General features: G+C 39.0%; 1 long non-coding RNA gene across 4 annotated transcripts in view; it reads right to left on the reverse strand.

The window, feature by feature from the left end:
* The window catches only part of LOC114487255 (uncharacterized), a 364,849-nt gene that overhangs the window by 38,731 nt on the left and 298,202 nt on the right, over nt 1-27,916 (reverse strand). For all 4 annotated transcript variants that reach the window (XR_008618448.1, XR_008618447.1, XR_008618446.1 and 1 more), the window contains 3 exons: nt 20,933-21,033; nt 17,710-17,795; nt 17,212-17,276 (listed from right to left, as the gene is read on the reverse strand). This is a non-coding gene — a long non-coding RNA (uncharacterized lncRNA). The remainder of the gene's footprint in view (nt 1-17,211; nt 17,277-17,709; nt 17,796-20,932; nt 21,034-27,916) is intronic.

Here is a 27,916-nt window from a genome sequence, read left to right on the forward strand (position 1 = left end):
CAACAAAAAGAATAAAATACCTAGGAATAAACCTGCCTAAGGAGGCGAAAGATGTGTACTCAGAAAACTATAAAACACTGATGAAAGAAATCAAAGATGACATAAACAGATGGAGAAATAGACCATGTTCTTGGATTAGAAGAATCAATATTGTGAAAATGACTGTACTATCCAAAGCAATCTACAGATTCAATGAAATCCCTATCAAACTACCAATGGCATCCTTCACAGAATTAGAACAAAAAATTTTTACAGTTTGTTTGGAAACACAAAAGACCCCGAATAGCCAAAGCAATGTTGAGAAAGAAAAACAGAGCAGGAGGAATCAGGCTCCCAGACTTCAAACTATACCACAAAGCTGCAGTAATCAAGACAGTATGGTACTGGCACAAACACAGAAATGTAGATGAATGGTACAGGATAGAATTCCAGAGATAAACCCACACACATATGGTCACCTAATTTTTGACAAGGGATACAAGAAAACATAGGAAAAACACTCTTTGACGTAAACCACAGCAAAATCTTTTTTGACCCACCTCCTAGAGGAACAGAAATAAAAACAAAAATAAACACATGGGACTTAATTAAACTTAAATTATTTTGCACAACAAAGGAAACCATAAACAAGACAAAAAGACAACCCTCAGAATGGGAGAAAATATTTGCAAATGAAACAACAGACAAAGGATTAATCTCCAAAATATACAAACAGCTCATGGAGCTCAATATCAAAAAAACAAACAATACAATTCAAAAATGGGCAGAAGACTTAAATAGACAGTTCACCAAGGAAGACATACAGATGGCCAAGAGGCACATGAAAAGATGCTCAACATCACTAATTGTTAGAGAAATGGAAATCAAAACTACAATGAGGTATCACCTCACACAGGTCAGAATGGCTATTATCAAAAAATCTAGAAACAATAAATGCTGGAGAGGGTGTGTTGAAATGGAAGACTCCTGCTCTGTTGGTGGGACTATCAATTGATACAGCCACTATGGAAAACAGTATGGAGGTTCCTTAAAAGCCTAAAAACAGAACTACCATATGACCCAGCAATCCCACTACTGGGCATACACCCTGAGAAAACCATAATTCAAAAAGAGTCATGTACCACAATGTTCATTGCAGCATCATTTACAATAGCCAGGACATGGAAGCAACCTAACTGTTCATCCACAGATGAATGGATACAGAAGATGTGGCACATATATACAATGGAATATTATTCAGCCATAAAAAGAAATGAAATTGAGTTATTTGTAGTGAGGTGGATGGACCTAGAGTCTGTCATACAGAGTGAAGCAAGTCAGAAAGAGATAAACAAATACCATATTCTAACACATATATATGGAATCTAAAAAAAAAAATGGTACTGATGAACCTAGTTGCAGGGCAGGAATAAAGAGATAGACATAGAGAATGGACTTGAGGACACAGGGTGGGAGGGGGAAGCTGGGGCAAAGTGAGTATAGCATTGACACGTATACACTACTGCTACCTAGGACAGGGAGATCAGCTCGGTGCTTTGCGATGACCTAGAGGGGTGGGATAGGGAGGGTGGAAGGGAGGTTCAAGAGGGAGGGGATAGGGGGCGTGTGTGCATACGGCTGATTCACTTTGTTGTACCACAGAAACCAGCACAGTTTTGTGACGCAATTGTACTCTAATAAAGATGTATTAAAATAAATAAATAAATAAACAAACAAACAAATAAATAAATAAATAAAATGTTTGAGATCAGCAATATTCAGAGGAAGCATATTACAGTTGACCAAGCAGAAAGGACTTCAGAAATCTCTTTGCTCTGCTCTGTGATCCCATTGTCCAATTCTTCTCTCATGAAGAAAGAATTTAACCTTCAGGAAGGAGGGTCTGGAAATTTTCTCTGCATCATATCAGTGATTTCAGCAGATGCAGTCTTGCCTCTCTTACTTGCTAAACGGCAGGATATACAGTTTTTAAGTGTATCTGAAGGCTCCAAGGAGTGTCCTGAATACTCTCAATGTAAATAAAGAGTAGACAGGGATGGCCCCCTCATTCTGGGTGGGGAGAGCTGCCCCAAGATGCTCTCATCACTGATCTCATTTGCATGGCTGCCTCCTGCCCTGTTAGGAGAAGTACCTGAAGGCCTCCTGGGCTGTCAGGGAGGGAATTTGATCACAAACTCTCTGGTGACCTGAGAGATTGAACTGTTTGTATACTTATTGGCTAATGGCACGTTATCTTCTACATAGTGCCTGTTCAGATCTTGCCTATTTTTTGTCTGATTTGTATTTTTCAGAGAGTGTCTCTTGAACAAGGGTCAGAAAACTACAGCCTGCTGACCGGCTGCCTGTTTTTGTAAATAATGTTGATTCAAAAGATGCCTGTTAAGAACCTTCCTATACTGTTGGTGGGAATGAAAATTGGTGCAGCCACTGTGGAAAACAGTATGGAGGTTCCTTAAAAACCTAAAAATAGAGTTGCCATATGATCCAGCAATCCCCTTCCTGGGCATATATGTGCACAAAGCTATAATTTAAAAAGATACATGCACCCCAATGTTCACAGCAGCACTATTCACAATAGCTAAGATATAGGCACAACCTAAATGTCCATTGACAGATGAATGGATAAAGAAGATGTGGTATATATATATATATATATATATATATATATATATGTACAATGGAATATTAGTCAGCCATAAAAAGAACGAAATAATGCCATTTGCAGCAACATAGATGGCTCTCAAGACTTTCATAATAAGTGAAGTAAGCCAGACAAAGACAAATACCATATGATATCACTTATCTGTGGAATCTAAAATATGACACAAATGAACTTATCTGTGAAACAGAAACAGACTTACAGACATAGAGAACAGGATTGTGGTTGCCAAGGGGGAGGGGACATGGGGGAGGGATGGATTGGGAGTTTGGGATTAGCAGATGCAAACTGTTATATATAGAATAGATAAAAAACAAGGTCCTACTGTATAGCATAGGGAACTATATTCAATATCGTGTGATAAATCATGGTGAAAAAGAATATGAAAAAAGAATGTGTATATATATATGTATGTATGTATATGTATAACTGAATCACATTGCTGTACAGTAGAAATTAACACAACATTGTAAATCAGCTATAGTTCAATAAAATAAATTTTAAAAAGAGGTTATTATGCTTAACTCTCTATCTTGATAATAGTAAAGAAATTGATGAACTTTCTAGTAAAATGTAAATCACCAACTTTGGCTCAAGAAAACGTAAATAAAAGCAACTATACTCCAATAAAAGATCTGAAGATCAAAGAATTGAAAATATTGTGAATAAATGCTTCAAAATAATGGTACAGTCCTGGATGGGTTTTAAGGATGGATGGGTGAAGAGTCAATTCTTATAGGCTCACTTCTCACTGTTACACTCTCTTACCCCCTCCAAATTTCTTTCAAATTTGAGAGAACAAATAATTTCCAGGCTAAAATGGTTCCATTTCTAAGCCAAGTCATGGGACTGAATAATATACAAATATATATATATTTCCTTGTAAGCTTACTCCTTATCCAGGTACTACATTAAATGGTAATAAAGGAATGCAGAAGGTATATACCTAAAACTACACACTAAATAGTAGGAAGGCTAAAAGCAGATGAGGGTTTTCAACACATTTCTAGAAGAATTAAAGTGAATTCTGTGTTTACCAGTGGGGCAAAGCTGAATTACACTGGCCTGAGGCAGTTAGTGCAAGGAAAGAGGCCAACCTGCCTGGGAGAACAGGGAGGGTACAAGCTCATGGTTGGCAGGGGAAACAGAGACCAGCAGGCACACGTGGGGTATTTATAGCCAGACTGACTGAAATTCAAAATATGAACAAATGGATTCCTCTACTCAATTATCCTTCCTCCATCCCCATCACCTGTACACACAGAAGAGTTGGGAGTCAGGTATCACTATAAGTAAAGCTTCTGAAAAAAGAATGAGAAGAGAGAAAGGGAAAAACAAAGAGGAGAAGAAAGGAGAGAGGAGGGGAGATAGAGAAAAGAGAGAAAAAGGAAAAATGATCGTACAGTTCTCTGGGGAAAAATAGGGCAGGTTTAGGGTTGATATTCTTGCCCTCAAGCCCTCTTTTTTTGGCCCTTGGGGATCACCCCGTTTCGCTGAGGGAGCCCTGCCCACCTTTTCTGAGGCAGTTGCTGTCAGTTGACAAACTATCCAGATCCACGAGGCCTCATTCAGTTCTCAGTTGCTTTATTCCTAAAGTATGAATGGATAATCCACAATCATCAGAATCTGAAAAAAGAGATGTTTCAACAACATGAAAGAGAAAGACCGCGAGACACAAACTGAAAAATTATAGCAGAGGAAAGAGCAGTAGTTTGGAGAATGGGAGAGAAAAAAAATTCTCAAAATCAAGTTCTTCTATAGATTCCCTAAAGAAGGTCATGTAAGTGCGAAGTCCTCAAGAGTCAATAGATAATGTCTACATTAATGAATGAAGGAATATTATTCAGCAATATGGAGGAAACCTTGAGAAACTGAAACAGAAACGGATAAAAGAGGTTGCCTCTGGGTAAGAAGACTCAGGAAGAGGAGGAATGAAAAAGGAAATGGGCAAATTTTATTAAAAGCCCTAAATTTGTGTCTGTGCACTTGTGTTAGTTTGATAAAAATGCAATTTTTGAAAACCTATTTAAGAAACATTAAAAAAGGTAGAAAGTTTTGCAATACCTTTTTGAAGCTAGAATAACCCTGACATTGATAAAAATGCAGTAATATTTCAATTGCCAACCAGTACACTTATGAATATAGATGAGGAAATCCTAAATAAAATATAGTATTGCTAAATTGGGACTCAAAATAGTATTTTAAAAATTAATATAGTGTGACCAAACATGGTTTCTTCTTGAAAGGCATGGTTGATTTAATACTTGAGAATATATTAACACAGTGTATCATATAAAGAGGGCGAAAGAGAAAAAAGAGCAGGTCATCATGCAAGATTACAAAATGGTATTTGATAATATTAAATAACCTTTTTGATAAACAAAAGAACACTTAGGATAATAGAGCAACTACAATATCACCTAGCTCAGGTTAATCATGTGCCCTTTCATTTCCTTATTCAAAAAGTACAATTTTGTGTTAGTTCCTGCCCTCTTGGACCTCCCTCCCATCCCCCTCCAATCCCTCAATCCCACCCATCTAGATCACAGAGCCCCAAGCTGAGCTCCCTGTGCTATACAGCAGGTTCCCCCTAGCTATCTATTTACACATGGGAGTGTATATGTGTCAATCTTAACCTCCCAATTCTTCCCACCCTCCCCTTTCCCCCCTCCCCATGTCCACATGTCTGTTCTCTACATCTGCGTCTCTATTCCTGCCCTGCAAATAGGTTCACAACATTGTAAAGCAAGTATACTCCAATAATAATAAAACAAAATCCAATGTCTAATTGTTTAAAAATAAATAGATAAATAAAATGTCACCTTATGAAAAAAAAAACACAATTGAGTATAGTACCATCCTGTGGTGGTGATTTAACAGTGAAGGAAACAGACGAAATCCTTGAACTTGGGGAATTTACCTTCTAGTGAGTAAGGTGGCAAACCATTAAGTAACATAATTGCTGGTTGTGCTAAATTTAAAATAAAATACCTAGAACAGAGAGAGAGGCACTGAAGTTCCTATTTTAGATGAATTGATGAGGGTCTGATTTGCTGAAGCAGTGACACTTGAGGAGCGGGTGGGCCATGTGATTACCCGGGGTACAAACACTCCAGGCGACTGCCCAGCACGGGCTCTTTTGGGACGAATGAGGGGAAGAGCGACAGTGAAGAGATTTGGGGGAGATCCTGGTGCCGGATCACGTCCGGTCTTAACACCACACTGAGGGGAACTCCCTGGTGGTCCAGCGGTTAGGACTCGGCGCTCTCCCTGCCAGGGCCCGGGTTCAATCCCTGGGTCAGGGAATTAAGATCCCACTAGCCACGCACCGCACCAAAAACCAAAACCAAAACCAAAACCAAACACCACACTGAGGACTTGCTGGATCAACTACTCCACGTTCCAAATGGCAGCACAACGGCCCTGCCCCTCTTACGAGAGCTCTCTTGATCTCCAAAGAGTTTCTCTTAAAAAAAAAAAAAAAAAGCTAATTAATGCTTTTGCCCATATTTCTGCCTTCTTTCTGTTCCAGGTGTCTCTCTCACTTGTTTCTCCCAAACTATGCCTAATGTCACCTGTCTACTGCTTTAAAGTCACCTGTGCTGTCCCCCCAACGCCCCATTGCCAGCCTGCCCGGTATGCACATAGCTACACTGACCCACACATCACCTCCAGTCCCATCACCGTCACCCTCTCCTCTGCATGGGCATCGCTTTGCCGTTACCTGCAGTGGTCCTGCTTCCCAGGGGCTACATAAACCCTGGTGTCTTAACTGATAATATGCGTAGGTAAGACTTTTGCCACATGGAAAACCTACGAAAATCAAGCAAAAACTGTTAGGATTCTTTGGGAAGGTCTGCCATGTAGATGATTTAAAAACTCAACATTCATAATCAGTAGGTTTTCTAATGCTGGTAACAAACCATAAAAAAAAAAATTCCATAGCCATAAACAACTGCAAAAGACTTAGGTATCAATTCAATGACAACCATGCAGGGTATATGCATTTACAGTCTGCAGCACTTTACTGAGGTGAAATAGAACGTAGGTGTGAGTAAAGGAAACACATGTTTTCCTGGATAGAGAAAGCAAAAGCTCAAAAGTCTTTTTGAATTTGATTGAGTGAGTCTAAATGTTACTTGGAAGGAAAATAGGCAACGTAGGGAAATAGTCATAAAGAACTTGCTTCAGACTGAGTTTCTCTTTCTCCTTCTTTCTCTCTGAATATATACACATATACACATACATATTCATACATAGATGGTATATATATATATATATTCTTATATTCTATGCTAATTTCTTAATTAATTAATTAGTAATTTAAACTGTAAAACCAGCAAAAGAGCACATTAATAGATCAGTGCCATTGAATAAAAACCAAGGAGGAGACATGTCTCCTGACTTGTTAGGAGTCATTTCGAACTAAGGATGTGGAAGTAGTTAACTGGTAAACCAGAGTACTGGTTGGACTCTCTGGGAAGCAGACACTGAGATGGATTTTTAGAAGGACAAAAGTTTCTTGGGGACTAACACTTGGGAAGGTAAAAGGGAGGAAGCAGGTTGGGCAGGGTGAGCTGTCAGAGCTTGAAGCAGACCTGACCTGATGGCAGTCCAAAGAGGAGGGATGGAGCGCCACAGCACTGGGGGAGTCCCTCATTGACTGGAAAAAACCAGGCCTTCTACAGCTGGCTGGCCTGGTCCCTGGCCAGGGGCCAGTCCAAGAAAACTGTGACCTTGGCTTGAAAGCAGAGGTGGACTCTGGAGGGCCTAACAGTTGGAGGCTGGCAGCTAACCACAGCCCTCACAGCAGAGCAGCAAGTTTCCTTTTCAAGGTGGACGCTCATGCTGTGTCTCTGTGTCTGTCACAACCAGTGAAAAGAAAAGGTTACATTTCTACCTCACTCTCCAGGCTGAAATCAATTCCAAAGGATTAAAGAATTAAGTGTGAAATACCAAACAAGAAAAGAAACAATTTTTTTCTAGAGTTGTATAATCTTCAGCTGGGAAAAGGTATGACATAAAAGACAGAAGTAAAAAGGGAAAAATAATAAATTAATTACATAAAACCCACAACCCCATATGTCTTAAAAGAACATAAAAACTTAAAGGCAAGTGATAAGTTTGACCAAGATAATCGAAACAAAGTTTAAAGATAATGGTCATTTATTTTGCATAAGGAGTTGTTACAACTCAGTGTGAAAAAAAGATAAATACTCCAGTAAAAATGGCTAAGAAGATGAATATGCTGTGAAAGTAGAAAGCCAAAGGTGATCAACATGGAAATATGATAAACATTATCATAAGAAGAGAATGCAAATTAGACTAAGAAGGCATCTTTTTCCTACCAGACTGGCATCATAACACCCAGAGCTGGCAAAGATGGCAAAAATGAAAACTTGTATATATCATTTAAACATTGTTTTTTTGGGTGATAATGTGCCCAAACTAAAACGTCACTCTTTGTTCATAACAAAATGTGTTTACGGAGAGTCACACTAATAGCCTGAGTGAGAGCTAATGACCTCTCCTTGACTAAAACATTTAAAAAAATAATTATAAAAAGCTAACTTAATAATAAATAGGAGACTTCCCTGGCGGTCCAGTGGTTAAGACTCTGCGCTTCCACTGCAGGGGGCCAGGGTTCGATCCCTGGTCCCTAAGATCCTGTGTGCTGCGTGGTGCAGCCGGAAAAAAAAACAAACAAACCAAAAAAACATAATAATAAATAATACTCATTTGAAAAATAAATAAACTTGACGTTTAGAGTATGTGTTTGGATAATGAGGGAGCTCCTAGTGACCTAAAAAAAAAAAGATCAACTGATCCTTAGAGGCTTTATATAAGTGAGAGACAGAAAATAGTCGTTCTCATTGCAACCTCAAAGGACCAAAAAGAATCTGTGGAAATCAGTTGAGAGAAAAAAAAAAAAAAAGAAAAACTATATATATATATATATATATATATACATATATTCGTATATATAATACTTCATTAAGAAGAACTGGGGCTGACATAAAGGTAAAAGCAATGGAAGAGGCAGTGTGGTGAATTGGAAAGAACACTGGGGTGGGTGTCTGGCCCCCATTCTAGGACTAGGAAATTTCCTGGGAAAAATCTCTGGAGCCCAGTTAGTTCCCTCAGCTGTCGCTGCCTAACATCCCCTTGGTCGGTCTTCCTTGCTTTTGTTCCTGTCTTCCCACCACTCACCCTTCATAAAACCTAGTGGCTGATGCAAGCCAACTGCCTCATCTGATACCCAACTGCAAAAAAACAACAATCTTTCTAAATGCTTGAAGAAAAGCAGGCTGGTTTAGAGTCATCGAGAAATAGTATGTAAGCCTCCAAGCTGATAGCTTCTTTGGGGATTTTCAAGGATAATTTTGACTGCATTAAATGTTTTGCCTTAAATGTTTACTTTATATTCTAACCCCGTATAAAATGTGACTTTTCTTTACCCATCTTGTAATTTTGTTTTCTCACACTGCAAGATTTTATTTATATGGTTATAAGCTCATTGAGGAATATGTCCAGAATATACCAGGTGTTCAATAAATGTTTGGAAAATGAACAAACTGTGTGGGTCACGAGCTCAAGGATCGGCCCTCTGCTTGAAAACAGCTACCAAATCTGACAAGTGACTACGTCAGATGTGAAGTGATGCCGCCAAGCAAGCTTCTTTAGAAAGCTCAGAGATAACAGAAGCTTTCAAAAGACATGACTCCGTAATTGACAGGATGTCAAATGTTTCGGCCCCGGTGAAAATATTTAGAGTATGTGACGGTTTGGGTCCTCCTTAAGCCAATCAGACCAAACATTCCCCTATCTTTCCTGGATTTAGACCGAGTTTACATATAATATATTTGCTTGGTTCTGTAAGCTGCTTATAGATGATGGCAATGATCTTTCAAAGTATTTAACCCAGCATTTAATGAAAAATTTATTTGCAACTGTACTGACAGCTCTGTATATATGGCAGGATGAGTTTTGGGAATTTTCCAAAAAAAGAAATGAAAATTTTATTTATTTTCTACTTGTTTTATATGTGTAACAGCAAGTCCAACTGGGATTTATGACTATGTACATCTATGATGAAGCACCTTTAAAATATACACATATACTGCATACAAAGGCGTGTGTTTTTTTATGCTAGAAAAAGAAAATGATCAAGAAATTAAGTTATAAAAAACAGTCTAATTTACAAAGAAATGTTAGATGAACCTTGTTTCTGGAAAAGTAACAGTTACCTCTTACGGTTATTGTAAGAGACTAGTTAACCAATATTTGTGTATATTATTACTTCTTAATAATTACTTAGAGCATTGAGTAGCATAAGTGATCAAATATTGAATATTTTATTAACATTATTAGCATTTTACAATAAAAACAATTCTCTGCTCAACACATATGGAGAGGACTCAAAGTTTGAGCCTTTTTTTTTTGACTCACGTCAATAAAAGTTATTTGCTTTTTGTCTGACAAGATTTAGCGGTGTCCACACGACATTTGAGACTTTAAATGCCAAATTACATATTAGCCTTTATGATGTTTCTCTTAATGTAGAAGAAAGACATATCTTCCACAAGTCCTGTTTATTTGTTCCATTTCAACTTCATTCAAACACTCATGCCTCATTATATCACCATTTATTCAAAATTGTGGCAGGTAATGTCACGAACACCAGGTTGAAGTAAAGCTAGCAACCATGTACCTTTTCTAGGATGTCAAATGTGTATTGTAAGCAGCCAGCAGAAAAGTCAGATGCAAAAGAGGATGTTGAACTGTGGGAGAGGCACATTTCACAATGGACAAAATGGAACTGAAAGTAAGGTTGAGGGTCGTTCTTGTCGAGGGACACTAGTCCAGAGTGAGGGGTTCACTTTCTTAGTCCCACAAGAGTGACCCCTGTACCCAGAATGTAAATGCTGGCGGCCTTCATGCCCCACCCTGGCCTGCTCTGCCCGTTACAGGCTCTCCCAGGTCATTAAGGCCCCGAGTGGTTTCGGTTGTTCAAAGAATTACTTGTAAAGTTAGGAATAGCTTTAAAGCTATTCCTTATACTTGGAACAGTTGCAATGGTGTCTGGTGCCCCTGTTCTTCTATAATTAAGGAACACCACTTCTGTGAACCTTCCCAGCACTAGACAAACATGTTTTTTTCTGTGCCCAAGGCATCTGCTAAATCTCTTACTGAAGAAAAGAAAATCACTCATTGAATTTCTTAAGGCCACCCCTATACTACATTTGTATGGTGCAAGTTCTACTCATAGCTTATCCCAAGATCCTTGCATCTTGTGGCTGTGAGAACCAGAAGGGTGTTGTAACAAAAATGGGGGTGGGGGTGGAAGATGGTCATTTAAAGTCGATGGCGGGGGGGGGGGCTTGGTCTTTAAAGGGCGGGGGGGGGGGGGGGGGCTTGTGTCCACAGCTATGACATGGCACTCACAGTTCTTTCTATTTTTTAAAAGTTTCTCCCTTAAGGAGAAAAATACCATTTTTAATCACCAAACAAACTAAGCCAAAAAATCATTCTGGTTATACAGATAGTTTAATGTACTATCATTTTTCCTGAGTCATGTGAATTATTCAATACCTCCTAAAACATCATGATGTGCTATTACAACAAGACCAGGACAGAGTGTGGTGTGTGTGTGTGTGTGTGAGTGTGTGTGCATGTATGCACACATTTGTGTAGGGGTAGCATTCTGATAAAGGGGGAAGGCAGAAAACATGCTTCCCAGAACCCCTAAAACTATTAATTTAGCGACAACTCTATTTCTCTCCCTCCTTTGGATATTGGCCCAATAAGCAAGATATTAACTGAAGGAAGAAAATGCCCAGTTTTTCCTCTAAAGCATCTGGTCCTATAACTGCTACTCACAGTAAAGAATAATTCCCATTTCTTCTCTGGCTCACACACTAAGAAAAAATAATTCTCCAATGACTAGCTTATTTATCTTTGTACCAATCCAATCATAGTAGCACATTGTTTATGTTTACAAAAGCTGGACAAAATTAAAAAGAGCTATTTAAAGGCAATGAAAAGCATCCCACAGCAGACAGAACCAGGGGATGAGTTCACTCTTAAGAAACTGCTATCGTGACAGGTAAGAATTGAGTGTGGCCTTTTCTCTCAAAGGTGCTCCTCATGGAAAACTGCAACCTTACTAGCTCAACGTGGCAGGAGGCAAAGTTCAAAGACTTCATAGATAGAACAAAGAAAGCATGAACTATAAAAGAAATAGTTGATAAACTGGAGTCATTAGCTCATGAAAAGATGCACATTAGTATTTATCAGGAAAATAAAAATTAAAACACAAGGCAATGAAAGACTTGCAATGCCAAATGTTACCAAGGATTTGGACCCACTGGAACAAAGTGGGTCACTGGAAGCACAGAGCTCAGGGGTGGGATGGAGGGACATTGATGACGAAGGCTCACATGAGAGTTCTGGGGGTGAGACATCTGTATCTTGGCTGTGATGATGGTGGTTACTTGGTTACCTTTGTCAAGGCTCATTGGACCACACACTTAAAATGGGTGCAGGTTATTGTACATAAGTTGTACCTCAATGGAGTTTCTTTTTAAAACAGTGAGGAGGTGGGAAACATAAAACTCAGATCGATTTTGAATACATATAAAAATGGACCAACAGAGCCTCCTAAACCTCCCAATGAATATTTTATACAATCCCTCGAGCTGGGATTTAGAGCCCAGGGGATAACCTGCAGAGCTACATCCATAAACGCAGCTCTGCCTGGCACCCTGCTTGGGTCTTGTTTGGCAAAATTCAGGTGACAATTCTGTCTTCTGCTGGCCAGGTGAGTGTGCTCTTTAGTCTGTCCCCTCATGTGTGGAAGATTTAGACTTAGGGTTGAGTATAAGAATCCTGATTTTTGGCCTCAGACCTAAGCTAATTTCCCCAGCCCAGCTTCACCAGTTTAAAAGATAAATGTGTAATGCTGGTGCCTAAGTGAAGCCTGAGTCCATTTAAACTGTTTAAAAGTCCTGAGTGTGATGGTTAATTCTGTGTATTAACTTGACCGGACCATGATATTTGGTTAAACACTATTCAGGGTGTGTCCATGAGTGTGTTTCTGGATGAGATTAGCATTTGAATCCACAGACAGAGAGTAAAGCAGATTGCCCTCCCCAGCGTGGGCGGGCATCACCAATCTATTAACATCCTGACTAGAACAGAAGGCTGACTAAGAAGAATTCTCTCTCTCTCTCTGCCTGACTGTCTTTGAGCAGCGACACTGGGCTTCTCCTGCCTTTGGATTTGGACTTGAACTGGAACTAAACCATTGGCTGTCCTGGCTCTTGAGTTTGCCTGCTGATCTGGGAGGATCTTGTCAGTCTCCACAACTGCATGAGTTAATTCCTTATAGCAAATTTCTGTACGTACTTATATATGTATACAATATGCATATGTGTTATCTCTATATCTTTATACAAATGTACATCTTCTAGATATTCATATATATGTATATATAAAATTGTTTCTGTTTTTTTGGAGAATGCTAATATGTGGACCAGGCCCTCTGGAGAGGTCTGGAGAGCCTATTAGTGTATGACACATTACATCAATTGAAAATCAGTGGCTAGAATGTTCTGAGGCCTCCATCCACAAGAATTTTTCATATTCTGCATTTGATATTCTTTGGTACAAACACTGAGAAAATAGAACCTTGAATAATATGAACAGAAAGCTCTAAAACCAAAAGAAAGAGCAAGCTTCATTCATCTGCATGTTAGACCTGGTCTATTCCTTGGAAATAAGCCATAAACTTAGGATAATTTTAATTCAGAAATGTAAGTATTTTGGACAGGGCAGATTTGCCTTTAGCAGAGTCAGTAAAAAGAATTTCAGCGTCACAATTTTAGGCTCTACAATACATTGATAAACTGGCTGATGTTTTCTGTTTCCTGTACCCCCATCTCTATCCACCTACTTCACACACACTCTGTGAGGGAAAATTCCCAGTCTCAAATAAGTTTGTATATTGTTCCCTTTCTCCCTTTATGAGTGGCTTTATCCTGAAATAGGCTCTAGGAAAGAAGTAAGAGTCATAACAAAATACATCATAAAATAGTCCACACAAAAGAATCAGCATTAGTTGTGAGGCATATGTATATGTAGCTCAAAATGTGTAAAATAAACAAGGAAGTCTTTGTATTCATCTAATCTGTTCTAAAAATGCCTTACCATACATAAAAAGTTACATAACTCTAAATTAGACATATATTTCAAATTTTCCAAGAACCTTGGGTAATACATTCTTTTATAATATTTAAATCATGTACAAACTTTATTAAGAATTGTAAGCAATTTCTCTATTATTCAATATGCCCTTTCTACCGGGCAATAGGAATAATAGCCTTTCTGATGGCTGACAGTCAACTGTAAGGGACCATGTGTGTTCAGATGCGGGACCTCTGAAGGACCCTCTCAGGCTTTAAGTCTCATCTGTTAACATTCATGGAACTGCATAATATCTCCTTCTAATGTCCCTTCTTGGTGGCCAAGGTGACTGTTTTTATTGGTAAATTCAGAAATAGTAATAAAATAGAAGATTTGAAAATCCTCAAAGAGAACTAGAGTGAACAGTCTGCCCAGTTCAACCACTGTTTGCAAATATTTATTTTTTTCATCTCTAAACCTCCGAGTGTGTTTGATTTGAAGCTCTAAAACAGCAATTGCTCTGACCCACAGAAAATGTTTATGCTGAATAAACCACCTCATAAGGCGAAGCTTAAACATTGAGTATGGATGTCTTCACACAGCAGTCCCCTTGTGAAGCATCTGGAACTTTGGTTTTCAATTGACTTAATTGTCATGTCACTTCAGAAAACTTCCTAGGACCTTGAGAAATGCAGGCCTTATGTTTTAAGGGGTGGGTCCTCATGAAACAAAGAGTATGAATTGTGTTTCCCTAGGATGAAATATGAAGTGTTTGCTCTTTTCTGATCTAGTTTTAAAAGGGGATATAGATACGGCTGGGTATGCCTTGTCTCTTCAGATGCAAAAGGCAAGGTAAACAGTTGGACTGTTCTCTCTACTTCAACTTATTTCCCACAATTATAGTTTTCATTTTTTGAGAAAGCTTATTTTACTCTGGTCATCATATCCTCCTCAATGAATTAAAGAATAAGAATACATTTCCATTGATGAATTAGAACCAACTGAATCTACACACTAGCTTTAATTGATTTTAAAAATACAGCTTTTATATCATCAGCATTCTTAGTACCTAGCTGGACTAAAGAGCTGGGGTGACTTCAGAACATTTCTTCTCTCAACTTCGAAATTTATGACTTGATTTTCTACCACCTCTGCAACATTTTCTGAATTCTGTTGGTGTTCACCTTTGTGATGACAGGTATATTTCACAGGAGGAGACTGAAACTGGATCAGGTGACCAAGTGATTAAAACATCATCAACTCTGTCAGCTGTGTACCAGCCAGCTAGCAAGTTAGCAGGGACACATTTGGAAGATCAGATCTAAGGACTCAAATAGCTATTACGAGGCATAACAGAATTAACAGCATCAAAGGAAGATATTCAACTATCTTTATAGAATCAGGTTGTGGGATGGAATGCTGTTCTTCCTGTAAGTCTTATGGCTCTCATCTCTCATCCTCTTGCCTTCATCTGAACTGTTACCTGCCCTGTAACACCTCCCTTAACCACCCCAGCTAAGTATGTCTTGCCCTAACTCTGTTATTCTCAATCATGGCACTTTTTTTTATTTATTTGTTTGTTTCATATCAGTATTACAATTAGTAATACTAACTGCATCTTGGTTTACACTTTGATCATCTGTGTTCCCAACTACATTGCAAACTCTGTTAGGAGAGAAACACTTTTATTCAGTAGAGTAGATGTTCTGATGGTAGTACATGGCTCAAACAGGCATACAGTGAACATTTGATAAATGATTTTTAAAAAATTATGAATGTGTACATCTTCTTCAAAAAAACTGAAAGGATATACAACAATCTCTACTTTTTGTGGAATTTTAATTGATTTTCATTTTTATCTTTATCCATGTCTGTATTTTTTTCAGATTTTCTATACGAAGATATATCTATCATAACAACATTTTCAAAGACTGTAGAAAGTAATAGAAAAATACAAATATAAATACTTCCCTAAAATACAATTTATCTCTCCAAAAGAAGAGCAGAATTTAAATAAATTATGGTATTTTGAAAGCATTTTTTTATATTCAGTGAGCATAAAGTATATATTTGCTGACTAGATGAATAACTCTATTATTTTGCTTGAACAAATGTCATTCTGCACATTTTATTGCCCTTTCTGACTCCTAGAAACAAGAGAATTATTCCCCAATGTTTCATACTTATAGAAAAGGACAACTGTCTTAAGATAAAATGACAGCTATTTTAGCAGGGACAAAGATGAACCTGGCTTCATGTTTTCAGCTTCCTATTCTTGGAATGAGGACAGTTTGGGGATGCATTTAAATGAAGTGATTAAAAGTAAGACTCTCATTACATTAACATTTTATACTTAGGAAAATTTACAGGTAACTAAATTGCATCACAAGCAGTAAAAACCAACTGACACTAAAAACTGGATGGAAATGGGTTTAATTTTCAACATTTAAGAATGCAGATAGTGATTAGAAAGGGTTCATAAAGATGAATAAATAACGCTTATTAAAGGAATAAAAATAGGTACATGGACTAAAAAACAAAAACAAAAATTCTGATTCTTTGAGGAACAGAAATGTATACGTTTTTATTGATAGTTTCATGACCATTTCTTGGAAGAGGAAGGATTATTTTGAAGAAAACATTAATCCATTGATCGTTTACTTTATCAAAACTTAGATAAGAAGGAGTGAGTATTAGTTGCAGAGAATTCAGTCAGATATAAGGAAAACATCTTTTTCCTTCCATTTACCATTCCTGACAGTTATTTTTCAAGGTTTTTTCAGGAAGAATTTCCTGATGTAGGATGAGTCAACACTGAAAGGAGATGCATGCAAAGTCATGGTGCTGTAGACCTTGGAATTCATTGACGATTTGGAAGCTGATTACTAAAGCACAGAAGCTAATACTCTGCTGACCTTGTGGCCAAGAAAATCGACACGGTGGATACTTCCAGCTATAATATTCTATTATATCCTGCCAACACGGGCTAAGGCTAAGAACTTAGAAGAATCGAGGACAAATTGCCACTAAATTCCCACCCAACCACTTTCTTGCACCCATATGCCCTGCCCAGGACCATCTGTCATTTTCCTTCAAATCATTTGTCTGACTCTCAAACAATCAGTGAAGTTCTGATTATTTGAATACTAACATCCATGAAAGATCAAGTAAATGTGGTTTTAATATGGATTTGGCAAACCGCGTACCAAGAAAAGCAGATAGGGTTCTCCCCAAAATTAATCACGGATTATTGGGTGACAAAGATTACAGTGCCACACTTGCTTTAGTTGAGTCAGACAAAGCACAAATGTTTGACGTTTTAAATCTACAGTGATACAGAGCCCAGAAATATATGCAAGAAATCTTACCCAGTTGGTGGTCCTTGTTTTACTTACTACTGTTGTCAGGGCAAACACTGATGATTTCACGCACTCTGCAAAAGGTCATAAATTTAATGTTAAGAAAATATACACCGAACATAGAAAATTATTTCAAGTCAATGAGACCAATGAGCACGTTGTCATTCTGATGTTTGAATCATCAATATTGCTGTTCAGATCTCTTTCAGTTATGGATTGGTTTCATACCACGTATCCTATTTCAGACCAAATGACATCTTAAGTCAAGCTAGAAATGTTTAAACATTTTAGGACAGGTGTTTTCCCACAAGACTTGCATCAAGAAATTACAGGTCCTAAAAAACCAAAGAAACAAAATCCATCTGTGAAGTGTCTATGCAGTTGATAAACTTTATGGCAAAGAGCGAGTGTTTTCTCATTAGGTCATTATGGTTTTGATTGTCAAGTTTCTTTACATTCTAAGCCAGCTCTTACAAGATACTGCATATTTCCAAAGTAAGTATATACCTGCTATTTCATGGAGGTCTTGCTTTCCTATAAAATGAGCCAATGGTAATTCTTCAGTCTTTCATGATGAAAACAGTGCTGAGAACCTTTATTTACAAGAGAGGAAAGAAAAGACTTAGAAAGCCATCAAAGTTCTGTAAACCAACTATTCTTATATGATGAGTTCTACTCAGCATCCACTGAGAGAAACTCATACTAGAGACTATTATTAAAAAAAAAAAAAAAAAAACAAGCACTCTTCCAAGACTGAGATGGAGTTTCCCTTTATGTCAGATGTATGAGGAATGTATTCTCTACCAAGAGAAAAACAAACTCAGGAATTCCCAAGTCGTTATCATTATCTAATTCTACACTGGATTTCAACCCTTCCTAAAAAGGATGTATTCTTAATAACTTTAAAGATTCAGTCAGATTTATTCCTACTTGGTCTGCAGTAGCCAAACCCTGTCTTTTAAACTTCTAAAATAGGGTCCAATAAATATTTTTCAACTTTCCTAACTGCAGAATTTCATTTTCTAATGCTAGAGTGTTCTCATTTTAGGATTTCTGATTACTCTGTCTTTACTGATACAAGTTCAAAAGAAAAACTTATTGTTTCTCTAAAGTCTCTGACTGAAGAAGAATGTCAGTAAATGAGTATTTGCATCTAATGTCACCAAATTATCAAAGACCAACCCATGTAGCTTTAGATAATGCCCTTATCTTTCACTTACATATCACTACATGCAAAATATATCAAGACATAGTTGATCAAAATATTGACAAATATTTACTTTACTGGGGAAAAACAGAATAAATACTCTTTGAGTAGAACACTGGCTAAAAAACATCTATATTGGAATAGGTCCAGGTTTGGGAAGAAATTAATGTATCAGAGAGTATCTGTATTTGCTTAGGTACAGACTTTCATGGGGAGAAATTTGAGAAAATCTAAGTGCTTTTGTTTCTTATCAAGACTTACATATTTTGACATCAGTTCTCATGGGCCCTCCTCAACATACACAGAAAGGCAAACAGTTCTGGGGCCCTTGTATCACTTCGTAGTTACTCAATGAGATTAGAGCTTATTGTTCTCTACTCAAAGACTCCATGAAAACCAAAAAGGAGATTAAACTCTTTCATAGATAAAGAACTGGAATGACAGAAAATGTCTATGTATGACCAATGTTACACCCTTAGAGCTTTTTACAGCAGTAAGATTTAATGACATCCTTCCACCGTCCCCCACCAAAGTGTTAGGTTTCCTACCTTCTCAATTCGCTTTGTTTAATGGTAAATTCCCACCATTCAATACAAAATGCTGTAGTTCCAACTCTTTTTCTCTAGTTCCAAACTTTAGTTGGGTCCTATTAGTAATTTATATATGTGTATGTACTGACACCAAACTATGATTTTCCTTTACTCCTCAGCAAATGACTTCTCTTCCACTGTCCTAATTCCTTTTTCTCCCTTCTAGTGTGAGTGAGAAGGCTCTGGCATCAGGCCCTAGGCCGGTTTTCCATGTCCCTGGATGGATTCTGAAAATCCTGAACGTTAGGGGAGGCACAGTTCTGATATGGTTCTAAACATCAGAAAAAGTTGTTAACTAACCAGAGTACAGACGGGCCACAGGAACTACCTATATATTCACACGTACATTCAACCAATTATTATTGAAGCCCTCCGGAACAAAAGGACTTGACAATTGGCATGTGGGCCCCAGTTTTACCTCTTACTAATTCATGAGCAAGTTCATGAACATGAGCAAGTCACCTCTGTCCATCCTTCCATTTTTTCCATTTTGCTGTTGCAAAGACATGCGTTCTGCCTGAGACCTCACAAACATCCAGCATACCCAGGCCCCTGTAATGTTGTTAGCTTAAAAGGAGACCATGTTCCAGAAAGTATTTGGAAAATATTAGGTGCAGTACAAATGAATGTGGGATTGCTTTGCACAAATCACTGTTCTAGATGCTACAATGGGTATAAGGAATCCCTACCCCATAAGGGAGATAATGCATGTATTCAAGGGTGATACATAGCAATTAGCACTACAATGGTACCAACCAGGGAGACAGTGCCAGAATATACCAGTAAAATATCAGTCCTAAATGAAAAATCATAGCAATGTACTATAAATCAAGGAAGGTCTTGATTTTCAGGGCAATCTGTTCTTTTATACTGTGTACATTGTCAGTCCTATATTATAGTGGCTAAATTCAAAGTTTCAGATGAAGGGTAAAGAATTAGTATTTGCAGCTAACACATGCTAGTCAGTGGTCCAATTCAGTAGCATCACATCTTTGTATAGCAATGCCTATTTGTTCAATTATTATGATTTTTTTAAGGAAGATATATTGTATTCAACTTCTTCTCTCAACATTTTATTATGAAAAATTTTAAACGTACAGCAAAATCAAAAGAATTTTATAGTGAACACTTGTATACCCATCACTTATATTCTACTCTTAACATTTTTTTAAAATAAATTTATTTATTTATTTGCTTGTTTGTGTATTTAGTTATTTACTTTTGGCTGTGTTGGGTCTTCGTTGCTGTGAGCGGGCTTTCCCTAGTTGTGGCGGGTGGGAGCTACTCTTCGTTGCGGTGCACGTGTGCCTCTCATTGCTGTGGCTTCTCTTGTTGTGGAGCACGGGCTCTAGGCGTGCGGGCTTCAGTAGTTGTGGCTTGCGGGCTCTAGAGCGCAGGCTCAGCAGTCGTGGCACACGGGCTTAGTTGCTCCGCGGCATGTGGGATCTTCCCGGGCCAGGGCTCGAACCCGTGTCCCCTGCATTGGCAGGCGGATTCTCAACCACTGTGCCACCAGGGAAGGGCTCGAACCCGTGTCCCCTGCATTGGCAGGCGGATTCTCAACCACTGTGCCACCAGGGAAGTCCCCTACCCTTGACATTTTATCATACTTTTTAATCACATATTTACCCATCTGTTCATCCTTCTACTATCTATCCTCCAATCCATAATATTCAAATTCTGTTATATTTGAAGAGATTTGAGCTATATATTCTGTTTTGATTTTAGGTGAGTTTTATTTTTCCTTTATGTAATAGTAGATAATTCTTAGGAATGAATTATAACTGATTTATAATGTTCTGCAAACATTTGGATTTCAGATGCAAATAAATCTATTTGTGTTCTCTGTCTCTAGTTCCAAAAGATCAGTTGTGGATATTCAGAAAACAACAATTTCCTAAACAACCAAATGGTGTTGGACATGATCCTTTACCCATTAAGTGGAATCCACCAGACCATCAACCGGGAAACTGTGGCAAGGCTTGTGCCTGGATTAACACCCAAAGAGGTAAATAACGGTCTTCTAGGTATCTACTGAAAAGAAATCAGAAAAAGTGATCAATTTAAAGGAATAACTGTTCTACTAAGAAGAAATATTTGAGTTTTACATATTCATATGCATATATAAATACTGAATATGCATATGATGCAATTTGGCTAAATATAATCTATGTAAATTATATGATATATTAACCCACCTGGTATGTTTATTATTATGATTATTGTGATATGTAATTGTATTTTAACTTATTGTTTCATAACACGTGGTAAAGTTTTTTTTTAATGTAGAGAACCTAATATTAAGAATTACAGATCTCACTTTTAATAAAGTTGAAAAAAAGATATTGATTGAGCCAAATTTTTCAAATAAAAACTTAGACACTTATGAAATTAAGTATCTTAAAATTAAGACATCAGACTCTATGTTCAATTGATAAGTGAAGAAGAAGAAGGCTTGGAGAGTATTATCAAAGACTACCTTGTACTAAAGGGTGAGGTAAGTATTTAGATTTTACCATTTATAGTAGTATTTTTAACACAAAAAAATATTTGAGCATGTTATTTGGCTTCTAATACCTTTAATTTTTCAACAAGTTTTCAGGAATGCATTATGTGTAGGAGAAAACTGATAGAAAAGTGCTGCGGAAATTGGCAGGAGAAAGAAATTTCTAGATGTAAGGATAATTGCTTAGTTTCAAAAGAGAACTAGAATCTGAACTTATAAAGATGAGAAGGACATTCTAGAACTTGATCAAAAGCCAGGGCTTATGCGAGGAATGGGCACTCACTGTTCCTGACTAGAGAAGGTGACGCCTTCTGAAAGGCGGTGGAAAATCACAGTTGGGAAATTAGAAATAGTTGCAAAATATTAAGCAAGATATCAAACACCCAACCTATCTTTTTGTAACCATTTTTCTCAATTTTCCTTACATATGTTTTCTTTTTCCACAGCTAAAGACACTTGACCATCAAATGTATGCTCTGAACTCCACTCTCAGTCTTGAGATACAACTCTTAATCTGAGCAGGAGGAATGTAGGGAACTCAAGTCCAAAACACTGTGGCTGACAACAAGTTATAGTTGCTGTTCATGCATAAACACTTGCTATTTGTAAACTAGTCAAAAATGTACTTTTAATTTTGGGATTCTGATTTGGTCCCTGCTAAGTGGGTCTCAATTATGGTAACACGGACTTGTCTTGTTTCCTGGCCAGCCATGTTTTGGATTACTTGCCTATTACAACTTGACTAGTGTTCCAAATCATTTTGGAATAGAGTCGTATTTTCCCTGTTGTCCAGCCCAGTGGTTAAAGATCTTTCCATGTGAATCAATTTATTTCCAGTACTAGCTGCCTTTATGTACCCAAGGATCTCTAACTATCACCAGACTCTTAGTTTCCCATCGCTTTCCTCTGTCCACTTATTAGACCCCCAATTGTCCTCACTTGCTTGGTCAGTGTGACTATTGCTTGCCCCTGGGGGGGAGAATGTTCTTCCTGTTGATCTGGTCTTTTTCCTCATGATCACAATTAACTGACTCCTATACTAGGTCCTACCGCCCTAACCTTTTAATAAGGTCATTCCCAGCCAGGAACTGACAGATGATACATTTCTTCTTCCCTCATTCTGACTTTCTGAATTTTGTAAAATATAAGCAACACACTGTACCTTTTCTCAAGGCTTCATCATGAACCCCTTGCTATTTGTGGTATAGGCACTAACATAACCATTACCTTAAAAAAAAAGGGGTTGAGACATGCAAGCAGGTGTATATGATTCCTCAGTAAAGAATCAGAAACTTAGGTATTCGGGACATGGCCACTGATGGTACCTTGCTTCTATCAGTGACAGGCGGGTCAGTGCACTTGAGTTTCTGGGGCCAGTCCATACTTACCATGCAGAGGTGGACAATAATTGATCACATGAGTTTTATAAGTATGTGATCACACAGCAGGGAGTGAGGGTGGATCAGTTGCTCAACCAAATTCCTGAACCTGCACTATCTGAGGAACTGATAGTAGTGCCAAGGGAGTGGCAAGGAAGAAAAATACACTGCCTACTTCCAAACACATCCAAGAACAGTGGTTGACAACCCTGGTGAAGATCAGGATCAGCTGGGAAGCTTTTAAAAACAAGAGAACCCCAGGCTCTACCCCTGGGGTGGAGGGGGAATTCTGATAAGAAGCCAATGTTGGAATCCACTGCTGTATGGTCAAATGGGGGAACAGGCAAAGATTTATGGAATCAACATCTAAAGACAGGTTAATATGCACAGCAGCTAGCAATGTTTGCTTTTAGCAAAGATAAACCAAAGAGAGTAGGATTTTAAGAAATTCTACTATGTTACAGTTTGCCATTTCTCCACTTCCTGTTTTTCGTATCATTTCAGAATTATCCAAACCTTGTGAAAAATCGATGAATCCCAAACAACCCTGATGATAAAAAACACCTGGAGGTCTCTTTAAAAATGCACATTCCAGGGCCCTACCCTGGTCCCACTGAATCAGATGTTCCAAGGAAAGAGCCTGCGAAGCTGAATTTTAGCAAATATTCCAGGTGATTCTTATCACCAAGGATGTTTGGAAAACACTGATCTGGGTACTGAACACTTTAGGTGGACTTTGTTTATGATACGGGGCCTGTGAGCACATTATGAGAGGCACATGCAAGTGTGAAGCTCTCCCACAGCCTGGGCTGCAGTCCCTCAGACGTCTCAGAGTTCCTTGATCTTTCCCACATCAGGGACTTTGCATCTGCTGTTTACCAGTTTGGAAACTCCCTCCCCCAGTTCTTCAACAGATGGGATCCTATTCATCCTTTCTCAGAAAAGCCTCCCCAGCTCTGCTCTTCTAAATCAGGTGCCCTATTAAAATCTCTTTGCACCTTTTACTTTACTTCATGGTAGTCATTAATATTTTGGGTTATCTATCTCTGGTGATAATGTTTTCCTACACTAGATGGTAAGCCCCCGTGGCGTAGGGCATGGCTTACATGCTCACGGCTTTTTCTCCAGTATTTTACAACAGCAATGCATGCATAAGTAAAGGGATACATAAATGAATAAAAGTGCTCCGTGGTAGCATGTAAAGATGCAGCAAGGCAGTGGGGGGAGATTTGCTGGGGGTACAGAGAAGAACGTGGGCAACGCCAGAAAGCCTTTCAGAGGGAGGCGAGGATCGTGCCCGGCTCTGAAGCGAGCAGCCAGGGAACTGGCATTGCCGGAGGAGCGGAAATATGCCAGGTGGGTGGAAGGCTCTGCGAACGCCCTGGAGAAGACAGACAGCATGTGTGCGCTCCGAACCAGCCAGGCAGCTTGAATTAGGCAGAGAGAACAATCAGCCTATGATGAAAGTGGAGGACAGCTAGATAAAGAGTGACTCAGGATCAGTTTTGATTTGACGTCAGCAGAAACTCAGAGATCCTGCAGGGTTCAGAGAAGGAGAGAGATGATCAAAACAGACCTCTCAGGGGATGACTCATGCTCTTTGTGTAGGACTGAATGAAGGCACAGGACTAAAGACACATGAAACCAGCCAGGAGGCTGCAGCAATCAAATTGCAGTGCCATTAGCAATCAAAATGGGTGCTCTATTTTATTTGGGTATGTCCTACCCAGTTTCACAAAAAGTTTGACGCACCTGGGTAGAAATAGGATAACAGCTGTTGACTAGAGGAAGGGAAGGGGTCCTAGGAAAGTATCAATAAGATGTGGACAAAGTTTCATAGAGGAAGAGGGAAGAGAATCAGTGAAGATACTAATTTAGAGACCCAAAGGCTACATGCTGCAAAATAGGATGGAGAAATCCACAGGCGGGGGAAGTCTGAGAGCCAGAGGAAATAATGACCTGCCTTCTTAGCATGGAGTCATGGTGTGACATTTAAGGAAGCTTATCCTTTATGCAGGGAGCATTACAGGACATGAAAAAGGGGCTGAGAATAAGAAAACCTCAGTTACCACATGACCATGATCTCTGAAACTTGAAGAGATACCCAGGTTATCAGGGTGCTGGAAGGAATAGCAATAAATCCCAAAGGGAGTTTTCTAGAATCCCTTATCTTTCCAGAGTGTTCCATTGCATGGATGCTCTTGACAACTCCCTTCTTTTTATCATTATATTTTTGGCAATTGCTGAAATCCTCCCCTATTTACTATTATTGTTTACTATTGACTAGTACTATTGCACTATTATTTTTACTATTGCTATTTTCTCTCTCCTCTGTAGAATGCCTCTAGCTTTACTATTTTTAATGTTTTAATAGCTCTACTGAATATCCAGTCATTTGAATGAGTCCCTAAAACACTCTCTGCCCCTATACAGTGTTGCTTCATCCAGACCATCCTGATTTGCTTACCCTGATCACTGAAAACAGCCTCCCCTCTGGGTCTCCCTGCCTCTAATCTCCTGCTACCATTTCATACTCACCCAGCCGCCTCCTTTCTAATTCAGATATAATCATACCTCTCCTCTGCTTAAAATCCTTAATCGACTCTCTCAAAGCTTCACGATGAAGGGCAGACAGATTTGCTAGGACAAGAGGTCTTTTATGATGTGTCTCCTGCCCCTCTCTTTTTCCCTCTCCTTGGGCAGCTTGTAGTTTTCCTTACAGTCACACCAGTAATCTTTTCATTTCTTGAATGAGACTTTGCCCTCCCTCCCTCCCTTTGTAAGTGGTGTTACCTCTAGCTACGTTAACTTTGTCATCCTTTTGTTGCCTGATAAATTTTATCCTTTTTCAAAACTTCAGTCATCATCCCCTGTAGGATATTTTCCCTAGATTCCCTCTGTGGCTCTCCCATGTGTTCAGACAGCTGATTGTAGTTTGCCCCAGAGTGGAAAACTCTCATTTGTGTGCTTACTTTTTATTTTTTTTAATTCTAACTAAAATATTATCTTCCTAAGGCAAGGATGGTGTCTCTCATACCTCTATTTTCTATGCCTAGCGCAGTGCCTGGTACATTGTAGAAACTGACAGACCATTTGAAGAAGGAAGGAAGGAAGGAAGGGAAAAAGAAGGAAAGAAAGGAAAAGAAAGAACTAAGGAAGAAACAGACAGCTTCTCCTCCCTCTAAAAACAAACAAAAGAAATTCTTCCAAAAGTCTGAGAAGAAAGAGGGAGAGAGAAAGCAAAAGCCATGTCAGCTGGTATAACCTAAATTGGAGAAGATGGAGTGAATTAAATGAGTTTGGCAGTTTTTATAATTTCTTCTCATTTCAATAATTCCATGTGGAACACTGCGTTAATCACCGATGCCAGGTACTGTGCTCGTAAAGGGAGGGGATATAAAAAAGAATGTTTCAGTCTCTGCCCTGAGGCTCCCACAGTTCCCTCAAGGAGACATTCAGACATACATTGCATCAGTGCCTGACCAAAGTACACACAGTACAGAAGAGGGAACAGCAAAACATTCAGAGAGCAACGTGGTTCACGGAGGTTTCAGAAGGCCAAAAAGGATGAGTAGAAGGGTACCAGGGATGGAAAGGGAGGAAATGCATTCCAGAGAGAGGACCAGGACATCCTGGGGAATGGCAGAGACTTTGATATGATTGCATTTAGCTAAAAGCTCTTCCTTTGTTGCTATCAGGGCTTGGAGGTAGAAAGATATTAAAATATAGTTTTTTTGAAAAGATACATGAAACCCAATGCTCAGAGCAGCACTGTTTACAATAGCCAAGACATGGAAGCAACCTAAATGTCCATCGACAGACGAATGGATAAAGAAGATGTGGCACATATATACATATATATATATATACACATACATACATACACGATGGAATACTACTCAGCCATAGAAAGAATGAAATAATGCCATTTGCAGCAACATGGATGGACCCAGAGATTATCCTATTACGTGAAGTAAGCCAGACAGAGAAAGACAAATATCATACGATATCACTTATATGTGGAATCTGAAATATGATACAAATGAACTTATTTACAAAACAAAACAGACTCATAGACATAGAAAACAAACTTATGGTTACCAAAGGGGAAAGGGGAGAGGGAGGGATAAATTAGGAGTCTGGGGTTAGCAGATACAACCTACTATATATAAAATAGATAAACGACAAGGTCCTACTGCAGAGCACAGGGAACTATATCCAATATCATGTAGTAAACCATAATGGAAAACTATTTGAAAAAGGGTAGCTAGATAGACAGATAGATAGATGTATAACTGAATCCCTTTTTGCTGTACACCAGAAACTAACAAAACATTGTAAATCAACTCTGCTTCAGTAAAAAAAATAAAATATAGTTTTATCTCCTTTCTCAAGTGTTGTCAGACATGTTAGTTCTGGCACTGTCTGTCTCTCCTGCCCCACGACCTGCCACCCCGCTTCTCCCTCTTTTCTTCCCGCCCTGTCTGTCCAGTGGGCTGAGCGCCTCCCCCGCCCCTCACTCTCCCGTGCTTCCCTCACTGCAAAGTGCACTACACTTCACCCCACTACTTCCATCCTTCTGCTGGAACACATCACAAGGATGGGGCTGGGGTCTCACTATTCATTCAACCCTCCTCCTCATACACTCACCCTGAGAGGCCTTCCAGTAAATAAGTTTTCCTGGTATCACGTTACACGATTCATCCGAATTCATCATTGTCACCGAAGGACTCTTCTGGTCATTCCGAAAAGAAAAATGCATGCCAATTTAAGTGAAAGGACACCCTGCTCAGACGCTGTTAACAGTTTCGCTTGCCATCTAAGTGGCGCGTTAGAAACGAGGGAGAGGGCTTCCCTGGTGGCGCAGTGGTTGCGCGTCCGCCTGCCGATGCGGGGGAACCGGGTTCGCGCCCCGGTCCGGGAGGGTCCCACGTGCCGCGGAGCGGCTGGGCCCGTGAGCCGTGGCCGCTGAGCCTGCGCGTCCGGAGCCTGTGCTCCGCAACGGGAGAGGCCGCAGCAGAGGGAGGCCCGC

This window comes from Physeter macrocephalus, chromosome 11 (genome assembly GCF_002837175.3).
Source record: "Physeter macrocephalus isolate SW-GA chromosome 11, ASM283717v5, whole genome shotgun sequence".
NCBI lineage: Eukaryota > Metazoa > Chordata > Mammalia > Artiodactyla > Physeteridae > Physeter > Physeter macrocephalus.